The sequence below is a fragment of the Pipistrellus kuhlii genome, unplaced genomic scaffold (genome assembly GCF_014108245.1).
Source record: "Pipistrellus kuhlii isolate mPipKuh1 unplaced genomic scaffold, mPipKuh1.p scaffold_m20_p_33, whole genome shotgun sequence".
Classification (NCBI taxonomy): Eukaryota; Metazoa; Chordata; class Mammalia; order Chiroptera; family Vespertilionidae; genus Pipistrellus; species Pipistrellus kuhlii.
The window spans coordinates 3881738-3901308 of record NW_023425533.1 but is presented as its reverse complement, the minus strand read 5'-3'; the positions used below and the strand labels follow the sequence as shown (position 1 = coordinate 3901308).

Sequence of the window (19571 nt, the reverse complement as noted above, 5' to 3'; positions counted from 1 at the left end):
GTTTTCTTTTTAGTGAAATATTAGATCACTATTGTGATTCCAAAATTCAAAATTGTTCTGCTGTAATAGAGTTTTAATACACAGATAAGTATATGCAGATTTAGGCACAAAACAGAGCTGATATATAGTCTCTGTGTTAAATTAATGTGTTCAGAGTAAGTAAAAGGAAACTTCAATTCTATCCTTATCCTTTTTCTCTACTTAGCCTTGGATTAGTTTAGTTTAGTTTAGTTTAGTTTAGTTTAGTTTAGTTTAGTTTAGTTTAGTTTAGTTTAATAGTGGGGAGTAAATGGTTTGAGTCTTTTGTTTTTCCTAGCCATGGAGATTGAGGTGTTTATATAATTACTGCTTTATAACAGGATAAAAGAAGTGAAAGATCAGCAATAATTCATCTCTTTTCTCAGATAGCATAAATCTTTAGACAGTAAGCACAGAACACATTTGTTGAACAATAATATTTTGTAGATAATTTATTCTAACCAGCTCAACAAAGCTTCATTACTATGGGCCATACACCAGGGTAGAAAATAGCAACTTAAATCACAGTGATGAGATTTACCTCTTGATTTTGATTTTTCTTAGGGGGAGATTGGAGAGACTTCCTAATAGCTAAATTTTTTATTAAGCAAGTCCTTATTATGGTGTATGATATTCAGTCACATTCACTTATAAAAACTCATTGTTCCTACTACAAATTATATTTGTTTGTTATACTAGAATACTCTAAATTTGCTGTTGTCGATACATATACTAGTCTTTTAAGTGTGAAAACATTTTCATTTTCTCTTAATTTTAATATTATCCTGGACTTTGCTAGAAAATTCATCAAAAGTGTTCTAAAATTTTTTAAATGTTTAGTATTTTTATTGCAAAGTTAATACACATACTTTTTTAATATATTAAGCTTAGAAAATATGGAAATCTATAAAGAAAATTAAATCACCTGTATTACTAGTACTCTGCTAATATATTGGTTTATTTATTTTTCTTTTTTCCCATTTTGTACACTGTTTTAGTTATTTTTTATTTTTCTTTTTTTCCTTTATTGATTAAGGTATTGCAAATGTGTCCTTATTCCCCTATTGTCCCTCCATCCTTCAATCCTGCCCTCACCCTCACCCTCACTCCCTGTTATCTGCATCCATTGCTTATGCTTATATGCGTGCATACAAGTCCTTTGATTGTTCTCCCCCCCTTACCCTCACCCTCCCTTACCTACCCTCTGAGGTTTGAGCATCTGATCAATGCTTCTCTGTCTCTAGATCTGTTTTTGTTCATTGGTTTAAGTTGTTCATTATAATCCACAAATGAGTGACATCATGTGATATTTATCTTTCAAGTCTTTTTACATGCTGATAAAAAAATACTTCTGTTTTGAACAGCATTGGAAACATCTGCATTAATAAATGAGTAATATGCAAATTGACCATACCTTTGCAATGCCCACCAGCCAATCAGGAATGAATATGCAAAGTAACCCAACAAAGATGGCAGGTTAAGTTGCATACACAGGTGCCGAGTGGCTGGGGGCAGAGCTGGACAATTGTGTCATCACCATGGCCATGGTGACAAAGCACTAGCCACTCCGGGCCTCTGGGAAGGCATAAAGGTGGCTCTGGCCGGAGCGAAGGCAGTGCTGGCAGCTAGGGGAAGGAAGGCCCATGCATCGGGCCTCTAGTACTTATATAAAGTTTTGTATTCTCTTTTCATTTAATATTCTTTCATGGTGCTTTCTCAAAATTATAACCATTCTTTGAAAACATTTTATTTTATTTTATATTTGTTTCAGGTATACAGTATAGTGGCCAGCCAATTATATAATTTATGCAGTGATCCCCCTGATAATTCTAGTAACCATGTGGCATTATTCATAATTATTACAATATTATTGACTATATTCCCTATGCTGTACTTTATATTTCAGTGACTATTTTGTAACTTCTTATTTCTTCACCTTTTTATCCATACCCCTACCCTCTTTCTATCTGCCAAACCACAGTTTGTTTACTGTATCTATGAGTCTGTTTCTGTTTTTGGAAAACATGTATGTTTTATTTTGTGTGTGTGTTTTTTAAAAATTAATATTTTTTTATTGATTTCAGAGAGAAGAATGTAGTGGGAGAGAGAGATAGAACCATCAGTGATGAGAATCATCAATCAGCTCCCTCCTGCACACCTCCTAATGGGGACTAAGCCCTCAGACTGGGCATGCACCCTGAAGGGGAATTGAACTGTGATCTCCTGGTTCATGAATAGACGCTCAACCACTGAGCGTCATAGGCCAGGAGGAACACATGGTTTTAATGACTATAACATTTAATCAGAAGTAACTTTATCATAATATATTTAATCATTTTTTATTGATAAAGATACTGTTTCTAATTTTTGCCATTATAAAATTGCCCTGCAATTATCAGTTATGTTTAGATTTGATAATTTTCTCTGAATAGGTTCCTAGAAGTAGAACATACTGAGTTAAAAAATATGAATATTTTAGCCCATCTGGTGTGACTCAGTGGTCAAGCATCAGCCCAAGAACCAGGAGGTCACAGTTCAATTCCCAGTCAGGGCACATGCCCTAGTTGTGGGCTCAATCCCTGGTAGGTGGTATGCAAGAGGCGACCAACTGATGTTTCTCATCAATGTTGATGTTTCTATCTATCCCTCTCCCTTCATCTTGCTAAAATCAATAAAAATATATATTTTTAAAAAGTATGAATATTTTAAGATTATATATATTGTAAAATTTTGCATTTTGAAGGGTTGGATCAAATTATATTTCTATTGACTATATATGAATGTACCTATTTTCCCACACACACTTGACAATTGAATATTACCACTTATTTAAAATTGCTGATTTAGAAATCATGCCATTTGTGATAACGTATGCTAAATGAAATAAGTCAGATACTGTATGATCTTGCTTATATGTAGAATTTAAAAACAAAAACAAACCAAGCTAATATATACAGAGAACAGATTGGTTGTCAAGGATGAGGGGAAGGGCAAAATGGGTGAAGAGGTATACAAAAGGTACAAACTTCTAGTTATAAATTAATTAAATAATGGGGATGTAATATACAGCACAATGACTATATTAATAATACTATATTACATAGTTAAAATTGCTAAGATTGCAGAACTTAAAAGTCCTTATTATACAAAACATTTTTTGTACTATGTATGGTGACATGTTAACTAGACTTATTGTGATTATTTCACAATATATATAAATATAGAATTATGTTGTATACCTGAATCTCATATAATGTTATATCTCAGTTATATCTCATTAAAAATGTTGATACTGATGAATACAGGCAATATTTAAATTTTTCAATGAATTTCTTGTGTTCTGAAATGTCTCTTACTATTCTTTACTTATGTTTGTACTGTAATAGTCAGTTTTTTATGAATTCTAAGAATCAGATTTGTGACATTTGCAAAGCAATTAGATTAATATATAGATGTAATGAACATTAGAAATATGAAATAGCAAAAGAAGCTGTTAATGTTTAATACATTCACAATCTATTTTTTATCAGAAGAAATTAGGTCACTTTTTAATTTCAAATTTTTATTTATTTTTGTTTACCATATCAGAAATTACAATCTAAATATCTTGTATTTGATTTTAGCTCCAGCAGATTAGCGGAATTCTGAATGCAATTATGGACTCTCTAGAGTGGCTTAGCCAGAATTCAGGTGGGAGTTTATTTGTATACCAAGCTATTTGTATTGCAAATAGAAAATGTGATACAAGTTAGGTTTTGTGTACCATAAATACACTCAAATAACAATTCATTTATAAGAGTATTACTTAACTCATGGTATGTCTACATTAGTTCTAAAGAACTATAATTGCTTATTTTTATAAAATTAAACAGAATGATAAACTAGAAACTAATGAAAATAGGGGATATATAAAAATGTGGTAGAGGATATAGGGATAGAAGTAGGACTTCTCTGAGTATACGTTTTAATACAGTTTTGACAATTGGGCTATATAAAAGTTTAAATGCTCAAACTTTATAATTAAGCAAAAAATAATGGGAAGAAAAACAAATGTTAAAAATGAATACCAACTGAAACCAAACAGACCTGTATAACTAATTTATAACATTCAGTTCAGATAAATTTTGAACATAGTGTCCCTGATGGTGCATCCTCACTAGGATGTAATCTTTTTAAAAAAAAAACCAAAAAAAAAAACCATATTTTATTGATTTTTTTTTACAGAAAAGAAGGGAGAGGGAGAGAGAGTTAGAAATATCGATAAAGCTGCCTCCTGCACACCCTGTCCTGAGGATGTGGTACACATCCAAGGTACATGCCCTTGACTGGAATTGAACCTGGGACCATTGAGTCTGCAGGCTGATGCTTTATCCACTGAACAAAACCGGTTAGGGCATAGGATGTAATCTTAAAGATAAAAAGAACTGCAAAAAGATCTTAAATGTCTTTAATAGGTTTATTGTAGGTTTCAGAATTATAACACATTATAATATTAGTATTATTTTATATATTTTAGGATAAAGCAAATGCATAAAGTATATCAGTGATAATAGAAACCAAGATTTTTATTTTAAAATAAATTATATATAAAATATTTTCTTTCTTTTATATTTATATTTTAAATTTGTATTATAGTATGAATTCCTATTTTCTTGTTCTGTACATGGAAAGGGCCAAGAAGCAATGACAGATACCCCAGTAGTCATGAGAATATGCAGCACCTGGATCTTGGTTTCTAAATGCCATTCCCATTAAAAGGAATTAAGGCTACTTGGGGAAATATTTGATTTCAGGTCTCAGAAATATTTGATCCCAGAAAACAAACATTATTCAAAGACTAAAGAGGTTATATCAGGACACAAGACTGTGCTTATATAGGCTCCAACTGGCCAAATTAAAATGGTTCAAACATCAAAAAGAATAATGACATGAATGGATTCTATAACACTGGAGTGGGGGTTGGTGTCCATGAGTTCACAGTGACACTCCAAACACAGAGAGAGAAACAGGAGGTACAGGGAAAAGTCTTTATAGAAAACTTGTCTACCTTGACTAATTTATAAAAATTTTCAACTGTCAGTCATTTCTTGGCAGAAAAAAAAATATGCTAGCAGGAAATGGACTATCATAAATATATACTGTAAAAACAGTTTTATTGGTTTAATATAAAACAACATAATTTGCATGCCATAAATTTCACCATTTTTAATTGTACAATATAATGAGAACGTCACCATTTTCCAGCCCCAGCATAATTAATCTAGGCAAGGATCACTAATGAATACTAAAACCATTGAGTTTAGGACTGTTGGGGAACACAATATTTACATGGTATCAGAAGTATCTCTCCAGAGATTACTTTAAAAAGGAGGAAAAGTATAGCTATCTAGCAACTACCACTTTAATCAAGTGATGGAATTTAATATCAGCTATAGTGGGATAATTTAACACTTTGTGTCTCTTGGTAAGAAATACACAATACCACACATGTAGTATTCTTATTAAAAATGTTTAACCTGAATCTAATTCATAAGAAAATATTCAGACATTCTATGTGTGATATATCCTAGAAAGTATGCAGTGTTCTAGTAAAAAAATGTTTAATTGAATCAAATCACAAGAAAATGATAAGTTTATGTGTGAGACATTCTGAAAATAATTGACTTAGACTCTTCAAAAGGCAGTCATGGGAAAAAATTCAAAGCAAAAATATTAAGGAGATTGTTTTAGATGGAAAGAAACAAAATAATCAAGCTTATCATGTTAACTTTGATTAGCTACTGGATAAAAATCAAGAAAACATTATTTAGAATATGTGGGGAAACTAAATATGGAATACATATTAAATGATATTAAGGATTTAAAATTTTTTCCTACGGGTTTTATTGTGTTTATGTAGGAAATTTTTTTTATTCCTAGAACTGAATGCTACATTATTTAGAACAGTGTCATGTTTGTAGTTGTTTTTTCCCAGTTGTTCAGCTAAAACCATTGTGAATAGAAAAAGACTGAGCAATTTCTGGCAAAATAATAACAGTGGGCTAATCTAAATAAAGGGTATACAAGTTTGTTATTTTTAATGTTCTCTCAGATTTTCTATAGATTTAAAATAAAAGTTGGAGGAAATCATGTTTATAAACTTTTGTCTAAATGTACAATTTAATGAAACCTCAGTAATCGAGACAAATGGGGGCTAGCCATTTGGGATTACTATTTTTAAAGACATAGCATGAAAATAGCACAAATTTTCTTATTTCGCATTCTAGATCCTTTATTATCTACATCAATAAAAGTCTTTGATCACTAACTTCTTTTCCTTCATACTTATGTCATCATCCATCTTTCTTTTAAATATATATTTTATTGATTTTTTTACAGAGAGGAAGAGAGATAGTTATAAACATCGATGAGAGAGAATCATCGATCAGCTGCTTCTTGCACACCCCCTACTGAGGATGTGCCTGCAACCAAGGTACATGCCCTTGACCGGAATCGAACCCGGGGCCTTTCAGTCTGCAGGCTTACGCTCTATCCACTGAGCAAAACTGGTTTCGGCTTATCATCCATCTTGACTACCTCCTCTGCTGTATTAGAGGAAGAAATATTCTGTTCCTTTCTAAACTGTTTTTAGTTATCAGAGGGATTTTAAATTCTATATTACTTTGTATTAATTACTTAAATGTGAGAGATTTCTAAATCATCTGGATAGGAGTTCAAGTTAAGGCAATACATCTTTGTTGTTGTTCTTAATCCTCACCCGAGGATTTTTCCATTGATTTTTACAGAGAGTGGAAAGGGAAAGAGAGAAACAACAATGTAAGAGAGACACATCCATTGGTTGCCTCCCACATGAGTCCCCATCAGGGCCAGGCAGAGAATTGAGCCTGCCACTGAGGTACATGCCCTTTGACCGGAATCAAACCCGGGACCCTTCAGTCCACGGGCTAACACTCTATCCACTGAGCCAAACCAGCTAGGCCTAGGGCAAAGCATTACCTCCTAACAATTTTGTGACCTTAACTGGCTATCAGAGTTTACTCTGTGTGTGTGTGTGTGTGTGTGTGTGTGTGTGTGTGTGTGTGTGTGAGAGAGAGAGAGAGAGAGAGAGAGAGAGAGAGAGAGAGAGAGACAGAGAGAGAGAGAGAGAGAGAGAGATTATTTGGTTCAAATGTAGTTATTAAATTGTGTCTAGAGAAGGCAGTTTCAGGTTAATTATCATTGAAAACCACTTAGAGAAATTATAAGAACAGCTAATATATGAGAAACAGTGACTGGAAACACTCAGGAATAAGATTATACAAAGTTTGGCTCAATTGTCTTACTGTCCCATATTTTCCTACAATGAACAATGTGCATTTGGGGGGCAGTGCTAAAATGTAATTCGTGCTGTAAAGAAAGATTATAGTGATTTTTTCCCCTTGGCTGGATCCTCTTTGTCTTAATGAAATCTCAAGGCTCTCAAGCAGTGTTTTCTTAATAATAAAATATTGTTAGCTCTGCAAAGATCTTATTTTCTATAAATAAATAATAATAATAAAAAAAACTGTGTCCCAGAGAGTTTAAATGACTTTATTAAGAACACACAACTAATTAGAGGCAGAGCTAGGACGAGAAATTTCCTAATTACTAGAACAGCATTTTTTCTACTGGTATGTTCTTAAAAGAATTCTATTATGGGCATCACTAGATATAAAAATAAAATTTAGCTGAGACCGGTTTGGCTCAATGGATAGAGCGTCCCGGGTTCGATTCCAGTCAAGGGCATGTACCTTGGTTGCAGGCATATCTCCAGTAGGGGGTGTGCAAGAGGCAGCTGATCGATGATTCTCTCTCATTGATGTTTCTAACTCTCTATCTCTCTCCCTTCTTCTCTGTACAAAATCAATAAAATATATATTTTTTAAAAATTTAATCATATACCTGACAATAGAGGATGAGGGTATGATAATGGTAGTGCATTGGGTGGGATATGAGTTTTAGGTTCTCAGTCAATACAGGGTAAAAAAAAAGACAACAGAGAGTAATAATAAGGAGTTACTTTTATGCTAAAAATTCAATTGAGTTGGAGAAGCAGAGATATCTATAGAGTCAACTGAGACAGGTAGGCCATGCTGAAGAATGGAAAAAGGCCTGGTAATTCTTTTTATTTTTAAAAATATATTTTATTGATTTTTTACAGAGAGGAAGGGAGAGGGATAAAGAGTTAGAAACATGGATGAGAGAGAAACATCCATCAGCTGCCTCCTGCACACTCCCTACTGGGTATGTGCCCGCAACCAAGGAACATGCCCTAGACCTGAAACAAACCTTTGGCAGGCCGATGCTCTATCTACTGAGTCAAACAGGTTAGGGCCATGGTTGGCAAACTGCAGCTCGTGAGCCACATGTGGCTTTTTGGCCCCTTGAGTGTGGCTCTTCCACAAAATACCACTCCTGGGCGAGTCTATTTTGAAGAAGTAGAGTTAGAAGATGTTTAAGTTTAAAAAAATTTGCTCTCAAAAGAAATTTCAATCATTGTACTGTTGATATTTGGCTCTTTTGACTAATGAGTTTGCCGACCACTGGGTAGGGCAAGGCCTGGTAATTCTTGATATGGTGGGCTCCTTTTTGCTGTTCTTACACAGAGAACCATTCCCTTTTATATCAGGAAATGACATGAGCAAGTAATGGAGAGTGGCAGGGTTTAATTATGATATAATTATTATTATTTTTTTGGCAGTTGTTTATTTTGCTTTTTTTCTGGGCCTTGGATCATTTTTTTATTGTTTAAAGTATTACAAATAGTAATACATATGCCTCCTTTTTTCCCATTGACCTTTCCCCAGGCCTCCCCTATCCCCCACCTTGGCACATGCCTTCACCCCCACCCCACCCCCCAGTGTCTTGCGTCTATTGGTTATGCTTATATGCATGCATACAAATACTTCGGTTGATCTCTTACCTACCCCCAACACAACCCTCAACCAATCTTCCCGCTGTAATTTAACAGTCTGTTTGATATTTGTCTGCCTCTGTATCTATCTTTTTATTCATCAGGTTATTTATAAAACATAGCAACTGTTATGCCAATAGGATCATGCATTTAACAAAAAAAAAATCAACTTATGTTTAAAAGTGACTTGGAAATCATACATTATACTTTAAATGTTAAAATATTACACTGCCCAATCAACTTCTCAATATCCATGAGTAAGTTATAGAGAAGCAGGTCCCTTCCTTCCTCTAACCTATATAGAACTGACTGATGGGATTGATCTAGAAAGGGATCAGAGATGAGTATTAAATTAGGAAGTATTTGAACATGTGCCAGTATTGACCAATTTTCAAATTTGATATTTATCCATTGTTTAACATTGTGTATGCCCCTTTTTCTTCTGATTAGTATGGGCAATTGTAAATTAATAGTAATTCTAGTCAAATACCAGTTCCCTCTATTATCTTTCTCTTTCTCTTTTTAAAAATTGCATTATTTCCAGATTGGCTTGAAGGCAATGCTGCAGTCACATATCTGTCTTCTGAGTTGGCAGTCACTGAGACTGCAGCAATTCCAGCTATTCTAGGACCACTTATTATAGAGTTGGCAATTGATCTAAGCCAATTTTGTTACTCGTTTTAAAGATATGGAGCTACTTTTAAAGGGGAAGGAGGGAGGGAAAGATAAGCATTTTTTTGTTGTTGTTTTTTCATATACCAAACCATTTTTGTATCCATTAATATTTACCAAATAAAAAAGTGATGGGCGGTGGAAAATCTTATTCTTGCCATTATCTGAAAGTTCCTTTAGTATTTTTATGGCATTTTGCTTATTTTATGAAGTGTCTCAAAGCTTCACAACTAAAGTATATTTCATCCATGATCATTGTAGCCTTTAATGGTTAAAACCCCATAATTATTTAATAGCTGCTCACTATATTTCAACTGCTATTCATGGCAGAAAAGAATCCTTAGGAATCCAAAAGAATGCCATAAGGAATTTTGTGATATTTCCAAAATATGGTTTCATTAGTACTGGTCTATGAACACATTATTATTAATATTATTTTGACGTAGGACATTCTTAGTCATCCAGTGTGATCTAACTGACTCTTGGATAAAATGTCTTCAGGACCAGTTTAGAGGAGCACCTTTTTGTGCTATGTTGTAAGCATACTTAATTTTTACCCAATGTCAATGTTTGTTGTTTAAGGTAATGATTTTTCAGGATTGGGTATTTTTCATTTTCTTTTTAATCGAGGCATAGTTCACATATAATATTACATTAGCTTCAGGTATACAATACAATCATTGAATATTTGTATACATTGCAAAATGATCACCACAATAAGTCTGGTTGACATCTGTCACTTCACACAGCTACAGATTTTTTCTTGTGATGAGAACTTTTAAGATTTATTCTTTTGGCTATTTTTAACACACATTACAGTATTATTCTATATAATAAAAGGCTAATGTGCAAATCGACTGAACGAAGGAATGACTGGTCACTATGATGCACACTGACAACCAGGGGTCAGACTCTCAACACAGGAGCTGCCCTCTGGTGGTCAGTGTGCTCCCACAGAGGGAATGACATTCAACCAGAAGCCAGGTTCACAGCTGTCAAGAACAGCAGCAGTGGCAGGAGTCTCTCCTGCTTCTATGGCAGTGCTAAGGATGTCCAACTGCTGGCTTAGGAAGAAGGCCTAACCATCAGTTGGACATCCCCCTAGGGCTCCCAGACTGCTAGAGGGCGCAGGCCAGGCTAAAGGATGACACCTCACCCCCACCAAGTGCACAAATTTCATGCACTGGACCTCTAGTTAACTATAGCCCCCATGCTGTACTTTATTTAAATAGCTGTGGCCCAGATAAAACATGCTTTAAAATATGTTATTAATTACACTAGTCACCCAGTGCACAGATTCGTGCACATTGAAAGGAAATTAATTAGAAAGTGGCCAGAGGGATGGGACTGGGAGAGACAGGCTGGACACACCTGGAGCCCACCTCCTGTGATCCCTCCCTGGCCAGCTGTACCTGGGGTGGTGCTGTGGCTCAAAGGGCATCTGCAGAGTGAGCAGGGTCCCTCTGGCAGATGGGTCCCTCTGCCTGGCCTGCAGGGATCAGGCCAAAACTGGCTCTCCAACATCCCCCAAGGGGTCCCAGAGTGCAAGAGGCCACTCTGCAAAGTTGCTTTCATACAGGGTGTGGAACACAAATGCAGGTGTGGAATAAACCAGATTTTGGGCTGACAGTGCCCCAGCAACAACATAACCCACGCCCGAGGGTGGAATTACACAGCCCTGTGAGGAATTGGGCTACCTTCCCTCTAATTTCAGGATGCATTAGCCAAGAACTGCTGCTGCCAAGTCACTCCTGCATTGAGTATCCACTCCCTGGTGGTCAGTGCATGTCACAGCTACCAGTCAGATGGACACTTAGCATATTAGCCTTTTCTATATAGACTATAGGCCCAGTGAATGAAATTCATGCAGGGGTGGGGGGGGAGAGGATGTCCCTCAGCCCAGCCTGCACCCTCTCCAATCTGGGACCCCTCGAGGGATGTCCAACTGCAGTCAGACATCTCTCTCACAATCCAGGACTGCTGGCTCCCAACTGCTCATCTTCCTGATTGCCCCTAATCACGCCCCTGCCAGCCTGATTGATGCCTAACTGCTCCCCTGTCAGCCTATTTGCCCTAACTTCCCTCCCCTGAAGGCCTGCTCACCCCTAACTGCCCTCCACTGCAGGCCTTGTCCCCCGCAACTGCTCTCCCCTACAGGCCTGGGTCCCACTCAACTGCCCTCCCTGAAGGCTTGGTCACCCCCAACTTCCCTCCTCTGCCAGCTTGCTCCCTCCCAACTGCCCTCCCCTGCTGGCCTGATCACCCACAACTGCCCTCCCTTGCAGGCCTGGACCCTCCCAACTGCCCTCTCCTGCTGGGCATCTTGTGGTGGCCATCTTGTGCCCACATGGGGGCAGCCATCTTGTGTGTTGGAGTGATGATAAATCTGCATATTACTCTTTTATTAGATAGGATAGAGGCCTGGTACATGGGTGGGGGCCAGCTGGTTTGCCCCGAAGGGTGTCCCAGATCAGGGTGAGGGTTCTCTTGGGATGTGGGGAGGTCTGGGCAAAAGGTCTGTGGTGGTTTGCAGGCTGGCCATGCCCCTTGGCCACCCAAGCAGAAGCCCTGGTATCTGGGATTTATTTATCTTCTACAATTGAAACTTTGTAACCTGGAGCAGAGCCAAGCCTCCTGCTTGCTCCATGGTGGCAGCCATTTCTGTTGGAATTTATTTATTTTCTGTAAATGAAACTTTGTAGTCTTGAGTGGAGGTCTATGCCAGCAAGAGCAGGCGGAAAGCTTGGCTTCTTCCATTGCTGGAAAAAACCCAAGCCTCCCTCTTGCTCTCTGTAGCCATAGCCATCTTGGTTGGGTTTATTTGCATATTTTTTCCTGATTGGCCAGTGGGCATGGCTTGTGAGTGTAGCAGGGATGCAGTCAATTTGCATATCACTCTTTTATTAGATAGGATGCTTTCAGCCCTCTTATATCTGAAGAATATCTAATACTGAGATACCAAAAGATGGCTTTGAATTCCAATTGAAGTGCTTTCTTCCTCTTTCCTTTTCTAGAATAGAATCTGATTTACTGATTGAGGTGGTTTATTTTACCTCCCATTTTTGGTTTCTTATTTTATTTATTATTTAAATTTATCTTTATTGTTGAAAGTATTACATATGTCTCCCTTTTTCCCCATTGACACCTTCTAGCCTGCCCCCATCCACCATCAAAGGCCTTTACCACACCATTGCCTATGTCCATGGTTATGAATATATGCATATAAGTTCTTTGGTTGATCTCTTACCACTCACTCACCACCCCCACCTTCCCTCTGAGATTCTTCAGTCTATTCCATGCTTCTATGTCTCTGGATCTATTTTGTTCAACAATTCATTTTGTTCATTAGATTCCACTTAGGAGAGATCATGTGATACTTGCTTTTCTCTGACTGGCTTATTTTGCTTTGCATAATACTCTCCAGATCCTTCCATGCTGTCTCCTTCTTTTTCACTGCTGCATAGTATTCCATGGTGTAAATGTACCACAGCTCTTTTATCTACTCATCTACTGGTGGGCTGTGTCCATATCTTAGTTATTGTAAATTGTGCTGATATGAACATAGGGGTGCATACATTCTTTCTGATTGGTGTTTTCAGTCTCTTAGGATATATTTCTAGACGTGGGATCACTGGGTCAAATGGCAGTTCCAAATCTAATTTTTTTTTTTTAGGACATTCCATACTGTTTTCTGTAGTGGCTGCACCAGTCTGCCTTCCTACCAGTAGTGCACTAGGGTTCCCTTTTGTCCACATCATCGCCAATGCTTATCATTTCTTGATTTGTTGATGGTAGCCATTCTGACAAATGTGATCTGATACATCTCATTGTCATTTTAATTTGAATCTCTCTGATGATCAGTGACTTTGAGCATTTTTTCATGTATCTCTTGGCTATTTGTATGTTCACTTTGGAGAAGTATCTGTTTAGGTCTTTTGCCCATTTTTAATTGGATTGTTTAACTTCCTTTTGTTAAGTTGTATGAGTTCCCTATATATTTTGGAGATTAAACCTTTATCAGATATATCATTGGCAAATATGTTCTCCCATGCAGTGGGCTCCCTTTTTATTTTGTTGACGTTTTCTTTTTATATACAACACCCTTTTATTTTGATGTAGTCCTATTTGTTTATTTTCTCCTTAGTTTCTCTTTCCCTAGGAGATGTATCAGCAAACATATTGTTGCGAGAGATGCGTGAGATTTTGCTGCCTATGGTTTCTTCTAGGATTTTTATGGTTTCACGACTTCCAGTTAATTATTTTGCCATTTTGAGTTTATCTTTGTGTATGGTATAAGTCAGTGGTCTGTTTTAATTTTTTTGCATGTACCTGTCCAATTTTCCAAATAATATTTATTAAAGATATTATCTTTACTCCACTGTATGCTCTTGCCTCCTTTGTCAAATATTGATTGAGCATAATGCATTGGGTTGAATTCTGGGTTCTCTGTTCTGTTCCATTGATCTATATGTCAATCTTTGTGCCAGTACCAGGCTGTTCTGATTACAATGGCTTTGTAATATAACTTGATATCTGGTCTTGTGATTCCCCCAACCTCGTTTTTATTTCTCAAGATTGCTGTGGGTATTCAGGGTCTTTTTTGGTTCCACAAGAATTTTTGGAGTACTTGTTCTAGATCTGTGAATTATGCTGTTGGTATTTTAATAGGGATTGGATTGAATCTGTAGATTTCTTTGGGTAGTATAAACATTTCAATGATAAACATTTCTAGTAATCCATGAACACGGTGTAATCTTCCACTTGTTTATATCTTCCTCTATCTTTTCCCTCCCAACTTCCTATAGTTTTCCAAGTATAGGTTTTTTACCTCATTGGTTAAGTTTATTCCTAAATATCTTAATTTTTTTTATTGCAATGGTAAATGGGATTGCTTTTTAGATTTCTTTCTGAGAGTCCATTATTGGTGAATACCAATGATTTCTGTGTGTTAATTTTGTATCCTGCTACGTTGCCAAAATTATTAAATCTGGTAGATTTTTGGTGGAGTCTTATCATGTCATCTGTGAATAATGAGGGGTTTACCTCATCTTTCCAATTTGGATGTCTTTTATTTCTTCTTGTCTGATTGCTATGACTAGGACTTCCAGTATTATGTTGAATAAGAGTGGTGAAAGAGAACATCCCTATCTTGTTCCTGTTCTTAGGGGGAAAGATTTCACTGTTTTCCCATTGATGTTGCTTGTAGGTTTGTCATATATGTCATATTATTTTGAAGTGTGATTTTCTCTATTCCTACTTTGCTGAGTGTTTTTATCAAAAATGGGTGTTGGATTTTGTAGAATGCTTTTTTCTGCATCTATTGATATGATCATGTGATTTTTTTGTCTTTCAATTTGTTTCTGTGATGTATCACATTTACTTATTTGTTAATATTGTACCAGCCTTGCATCCCTGAAATAAATCCCACTTGATCATATTGTATGATATTTTTAATGTATTTCTGGATCTGATTTGCTAATAATTTGTTGAGGATTTTAGCATCTATGTTCATCAAGGATATTGGCCTATAATTCTCTTTCTTTGTAGTGTATTTGGTTTTGAAATCATTATAATGCTGGCCTCTTGGAAAGAGCTTGGAAGTTTTCCTTCCTCTTGGATTTCTTGGAATAGTTTGTGGAGGTTAGGTGTTAATTCTTCTTTGAGTATTTGGTAAAACTCCCCTGAAGCAGTCTGGATCAGAGCTTTTGTTTGCTGGGAATTTTTTAATTATTATTATGCTTCAATTTCATCAGTTATGATCAGCCTATTTAGGTTTTCTGATTCTTCCTGATTCAGTTTTGGAAGACTGTATTTTTCTAGGAATTTGTCCATTTCATCCACATTGTTTAACTTGTTGGCCTGTAGCTATTCATAATATTTTCTTACAATCTTTGGATTTCTGTGGTGTCAGTTGTTATTTGGCCTATTTCATTTCTGATTTTATTTATTTGTATCCTCTCTCTTTGTTACCTTTTTAATGCTTTTATTGATTTCAGACAGAGGGGTGGAAACAGAGATAGAAATATCATCAATGATGATAGAAAATCATTGATCATCCTCCTGCACACCCCTTACTGGGGATCAAGCCCACAACCTGGGCATATGCCCTGACTAGGAGTCCATAGGTCAAATCTAAACCACTGAGCCATGATGGCCAGGCCCTCCCCTTTTTTTGAAATACTTTGGGAAACCTTCATGACATTAGTTGATCGGTGAGGCCATCTCTTATGTTCTGGAGTATAATGTACCACTTCAGACACTCAAGTGGTGAATTTTCTTGATCTGACAGAGAAGAGACAATACACAAGGAGACCCTTTAAATGTCTCTTAGGCTCAACAGAGACAAGTACTCACTTGCTTCTCACAATTGCAGTTAATTGAAATGTGTCTTATGTCTTTCCATTGTTTAATGAGCTACCTGCTCAACTCTGATCCCCTTTACAAAATAGATTCATTGTCACACCATTGTTCCTTTATTCTGAATTTTTTTCTTGTAGGTTAGATTAGGATATTAAAATTAAAAATGACGAAGTCTTCAGCTCCTTTTAGGAAAGAGTGAATGATATTTAACATTCTTAGAGCTCCACTTCCCAAACCTCATTTTCTAATATATGTAAATCCAGATTTGAAACACACTGAATACATCTAAAAAATTAGAAGTTTTACTAATCCTACTTATGTGCATTTTGTGCCCAAATGCATTTATTCAAGCTGGAGGGCCTCTCAGATGAATTATGTGTAATGTGACTTAAATCACTTACAAAGAGCAGATTTATACTGTTTTTGAGATGTGCAGATATTTCTCCAAAGCATTTTTCCCCTATTGGTAACTAAAATCTAAAATGCTGTTTTTGGACTCAGTGTAAAATGGCCAAGTAGTATTTTACCAATGAAATCTCCCCATATAGGATTCAGATAGGCCTAACTTACTTTGAGCATTTCAGTGTTGGAAGGGACAACAAATAACATTATGCTCTGGTGCCCATTTTTAGCTCAGCATGATATTTTTTATTTAAAACTAGAGGCCCGGTGCACGAAATTCATACATGCAGCCCAGCCTGCATCCTCTCCAGTCTGGGATTCTTCGGTGGATGTCCAACTACCGGTTTAGGCCCAATCCTGGAAATCGGGCCTAAACTGGCAGTCGAACATCCCTCATAATATGGGACCACTGGCTCCTAACTGCTCACCTGCCTGCCAGTTTGATCACTCCTAACTGTTCTCCCCTGCTGGCCTGGTCTCCCCTAACTGCCCCCCTCTGCCAGCCTGGTCGCCCCTTACTGCCATGCCTGCCAGCCTGGTCACCACCAACTTCCCCCCTCTGCCAGCCTGGTGGCCCCTAACTTCCCCCACCCACCCAACTCAACTGGTCACCCATTACTGCCCCCTGCTGGCCTGGTAACCCCATCCACTGCCCCCCCTGAAAGCCTGCTGGTCTGGTTCCCCCCAACTGTCCCCCACCGACCTGGTTGCCCCAACTGGCCCTCTCCCCCCCTGCTGGCCTGGTCACCACATGCAGCCTGCAGTTCAGTCATTTGGTTGTTCCTCACTAACCCCCCTGCTGACTTGGTCACCCCATGCAACCTGCTGTTCAGTCGTTTGGTTGTCCCTTACCCCTCTGCTGGCTTTGTCGCCCCACGCAGCTTACTGTTCAGTCATCCACCTGGTTGTTTCGGTTGTGACAGCCCCTGGTTTTTTATATATTATGATTTTCATGGCATCAATAAATAGGTGTACTGTAAAAGAAAACATACTCTTAGATGGGACTTTAAAGATACTAGTCTTAGTTTTGGCTTTTAGTGATAATGGAGGAGAGAGTCAAGAAGTAAGAGGTGACTCCTATGCTTATGAGATCGAGATTTTGGGTATTTTCTTTAACCTCTGAAATTTGTAAAAAACTTGAACAATTTACAACTTACAACATACCCATAATTCAATACTAGTAAATACATTAGCTCTGTGCTACTATAATTCCCAGAGCCACCCACTCCATGACAATCACTTAAGAGTCTGCCACATAGAATCCTGGTACTTTAAGGCCACAGCCTGTTTATCCACATTTGAGATAGAGGCCTGTCAGTATTTATCATACAACTAGAGGCCCGATGCATGAAATTCATGTAAGAGTAGGCCTTCCTTCCCCAATATGCTGGCACTGGCTTTCTTTTGGCACCCAAGACCCAGGCTTCCCTCTGGCTGCCAGCAGGCAACTAGGACCTGGGCATTCCTTGCAGCTCTGGCTTCATCCAGAACGATGACCTGTCTAATTAGCATATTATGCTTTTATTATTATAGATATTGCATTGTATACTTACATGTCTATCTCCCTTACTGGAATTTGAGCTTGTTGATGATAGAGATTATATCTTAGTTATATATGTACCTTCAGAACTTAACAATGTTTGACATGAACTTGAGGACCAATATATTTTTTTAAAATGTGTCCTCTGCTATGTACACAGCACACTGTACTCAGTTTTTGATGGAAAAAGAGAGACTTAGCTAATAGAATGATATACGTGAATAGCATTTCATGTTATTTTATATTCTACATTTTCTTGGTTGCTAATTTCTTTATTATATGGATAAACTATAGTTTATTTAACTATTATCTCATTGTTAGTTATTGGTTAATTGTTAGGTATTCGCATTCAACTTTTTGCTATTTTAAATTGTGCTGCTGTGAGTGTAGATGTAGCTACGTTTTAGGGTAAAAATATGGTTATTGAGAAATAGGAAAAAATTGTATAAGTTCAAATCCTGAATTAGGAGTAACGTTCTTAAAACCTTTTGATATATAATTCTGTCAAGTACATTATACGAATTTATATTTTCAGCACAAATCCATTAGGGTATCTTTTTTTCCTGTACTCTTTACACTACTACAATTCTATAATCATTACTACCACCATTACTATATATTTTTTTAATTTTTTTATTAAATTATTATCTGTGTACATATTTTAACATTGCCCCCCCTCTCATACATACCCTCCCTCCCCAGAGTTATGTGTCCATTGGTTGTACTTATATGCATGTATACAAGTCCTTCGGTTGATCTCTTATCTCCCCCAGATCTCCCTCCCCTCCCCACTGTAATTTGACAGTCTGCTTGTTGCTTTACTGTCTTTATATCTGTCTTTTGGTTCATCAGTTTATAATGTTCTTTAATATCCATAAATGAGTGGGGTCATGTGGTATTTCTCTTTCATTGACTAGCTTATTTCACTCAGCATGATATTCTCCAATTCCATTCAGGTTGCTGCAAATGATGAAAATTCCTTCTTTTTTATGGCAGCATAGTATTCCATTGTGTAGATATACCATAGTTTTTTATTGATTCATCTGTTGATGGGCACCTAGGCTGTTTCCAAATCCTAGCTATTGTAGATTGTGCTGCTATGAACATAGGGGTGCATATATCCTTTCTGATTGGTGTTTCCAGTTTCTTGGGATATAATCCTAGGAGTGGTATTACTGGGTCAAATGGGAGTTCCATTTTTAGTTTTTTGAGGAAACTCCATACTGTTCTCCACAGTGGTTGCACCAGTCTTCATTCCCACCAGCAGTGCACCAGGGTTCCTTTTTCTCCGCAACCTCGCCAACACGTGTCTTTTGTTGATTTGTTGATGTTGGCCATTCTGACAGGTGTGAGATGGTACTGCATTGTTGTTTGGATTTGCATCTCTCGGATAATTAGTGACTTTGAGCATGCTTTCATGTGCCTTTTGGCCTTCCTTCTGTCTTTTTTGAAAATATTCTATTTAGGTCCATTGCCCATTTTTTAATTGGATCATTCATTTTCCTTTTATTTAGTTGTATAAGCTGTCTGTAGATGTTGGAGATTAAACCTTTATCAGTGATATCATTTGCAAATATGTTCTCCCATACAGTGGGCTTTCTTGTTGTTTTGTTGATGGTTTCTTTTGCTGTAAAAAAGCTTTTTATT

General features: G+C 36.9%; 1 long non-coding RNA gene across 1 annotated transcript in view; it reads left to right on the top strand.

The window, feature by feature from the left end:
* The window catches only part of LOC118731872, a 42545-nt gene that overhangs the window by 5247 nt on the left and 17727 nt on the right, over positions 1-19571 (top strand). The window contains exon 2 of the long non-coding RNA XR_004991989.2: positions 3642-3708. This is a non-coding gene — a long non-coding RNA (uncharacterized LOC118731872). The remainder of the gene's footprint in view (positions 1-3641; positions 3709-19571) is intronic.